Source organism: Daucus carota, chromosome 2, assembly GCF_001625215.2.
Source record: "Daucus carota subsp. sativus chromosome 2, DH1 v3.0, whole genome shotgun sequence".
Lineage (NCBI taxonomy): Eukaryota > Viridiplantae > Streptophyta > Magnoliopsida > Apiales > Apiaceae > Daucus > Daucus carota.
Genome location: NC_030382.2, coordinates 27,765,616 through 27,768,473, shown reverse-complemented (window position 1 = coordinate 27,768,473; position 2,858 = coordinate 27,765,616).

The following is a 2,858-nucleotide window of genomic DNA, read 5'->3' as shown; positions in this document are numbered from 1 at the left end:
TTGCGGACGTGGCAAATGGCGGAGCTGCTTGGAATGATATGGAGATGGATATATTTCGGGTGGTCATCGTTCTCTTGACGGTCGTGTGCGGAAGAGATAGCATGGCGGTGGTAGCGGTGGTGGCTGAGGGTTGCAGCACGGTCAGTATGGATTCGGTTTCGAAAAGGAAGACGTTAATTGGGGCGTTAATTGTGCCTCATAATGAGGGCGTTATTTGTGCCTCCTAATTGAGGGCGTTTATGGTGCCTCATAATTGAGTGCGTAAATTGTGCCTCATAATTGAGGGCGTAAATTGTGCCTTATTTGAGGGCGTAAATTGTGTCTTAATTAAGGGCGTTAATTTTATTAATTATGCCTTAATTAAGAGTTTAATTGTCTCAATTATGAGTTATCATAATTTTATGAATATTTTAAACACCACATGCATATACACGTGATTTTATTAATAATTAATCATTGGATATATTTTTTATTTTTATAATATATATAATTTGTTATATATTGACTTATATTCTTCTTGTTTCCTTTGTTTTATTTTTCAGGACTCTTGGAAGAAGACCGGTTTTTCTTTTTGGACTTTAAAATTTTATTGTCTAAATTTCCCCGGTCATCTTGCATGTCCGACGGTTAGATAATAAGCTTTCTTGAATGAAAGAATTATCACGGTGAATTGCCGGTTCATATTTGTGAGATTTATTCTCATTTTCAGAAAAAAAGAAAAGATGAAGAGGGTAATCTTTCAATTTTAAAAAAATTCATGATTTGTTTTAGTAACTATAAATTTAAAGAAAAATTCATATATTTTTACCTAGCGATTAGATATCATTAAAAAGATGTCCGGTTAATATATTCTTGGACATTGGAAGAGCCCCTTATTTTTGCAAAAATTGGTTTGGTGGTGGATTTTAAAACCGTACTCAGACTTCGATAAAATTGATGTTGACAGTTTTTTGAAATAAAAAACAAAAGAGTTTTCAGAAAGGTTTTGAAAGGTTGATTTTATGGCATAAGGGGCTAATTAATGGTCCAGCCAGATAGACCGGCAAAATATTTTGTTTTTGCGTAGGTGGCCGGGACGACGGTCTAGCGGAGATAGGTATTATATGAAATATTATAATACTTTTCTGCCAAAGGCCAATGTGTTGCCTTGTATTGGTACCTGTTATTGAGACATACTTCTACGAAGTATGACTCGTTATTATCACACAGACTGATCAGCTGTGATAGTATGTCGTTGTCTAAAAATTGGTCATTATTGTTTAAGCTTATGATAGCTTACGTTTACCGTCAAATTTATCTTGTAATTTTCAAGCATATTGATTTATATGCCTGATAAACTTTTGAGTTACAATTGTTTATATTTACTTCAAAAGTTTGCTTATTTCAACTACTCTGATTTAATTCAAAAGAATTTATATCATGTGGCTCTTGCCTTTCGTATTATCTTGCTGAGCATTCTCGCTAACCCTTGCTATTATTTCTAACCCTTTCAGTTAGGGAATAAGATGATTCGATTGTTGAGATGCGCGTAAGATTGATGCTTGGCGAGATTGCCAAGGAGATGTCTATGAGAATAGTTCTGGTTAAAATTGGTTTATTTCAATTCAGTTGTAAATAGATTTATTTATTTGGTTATTGGTTACTCTTCTCATCGAGATTTAACTGATAATGTAGTTTAAGTTGTAATTAGATTTGATAATTTTAGTTTCTGATTTCGATGCTGTAACCTATTTGCGATCCTATTTTTTGGGGGTCAAAGTGATTTTGATTAAAATATCTTTTAAAATTTCCAAAATTTCAAATATTTGTTTTACCTTCTTCCGCAAATATAGGCGTTTTTAAATGAGTTTTATGACAGTGACACCAAATCCAGACCCTTAGGGCTATACCCCAAAGGTCTCCGCAAATATAGGCGTTTTTAAATGAGTTTTATGACAGTGACACCAAATCCAGACCCCTAGGGCTATACACCGAAGGTCATTATGCAAGTGAAGGCAAGAACCAGAAGGCCAACGTTACGTGTTTCAAGTGCAGAAATATCTATATCTATATCTATATTTATACTTACATGATTCGGGCATATATAGTGTTGAATCATTCTTCATTCTTTAATTAAATCTTAGGTTAAAGCGTTTCACTCGATTCTGGTCCACTATGAACCACTAGATTTTGATGATATCTTAATTGACATGCGATTTTATTTTGCGTGAACTTGTGGATTTACCTAAAGGGTATCAGCTGCGGGTACCTACGTTAAAAAATAAAATAAAAAACTAGCCTAATAGCCCGTGCAAGGCACGGGCAGCTAGAGTAGACGTTGGTTAATATTTTTGCTCCATTTTTGAATTGGTTTAAAACAGCCGGTGTTCACAGAACAGGGTGATCGAAGTCGCAATGTTTTTGGATAGCGGAAGAATGGTAGTGAGTGCCCAACTCAGCCTATTTAATGTTTAATGCTAACACTCACATTTCGAGCCATTTGTAACCGAACATTCCACCACCACAGGTTGAACATGCATCTCACTCTCGCTGAAACTTGCACTCTAAAATCATGCCGCTTGCTCACCAAATCACCATTCCATCACACACACATTTTAGACCAACGCAGCCCTCTATTCTCAATTCCAACATAGTTAGTAATTAACCAAAATGGATACCTATTTCCCAGAAAATCTATTATGACAATTATAATGTTTAGGTGATATAAAATATTGTTCAAAGTTTGGAGTAATATTGTTCTTAGAAGCCTTGCTGCGCAAAATGTAAATGGGCATACGTAATGTTGACTGCTAACATCTAAGCAGTCTTCATCCTTTTGTCCTTGTGGGTTTCTTCCTCAGCAGTAGATGTTGTGGCGG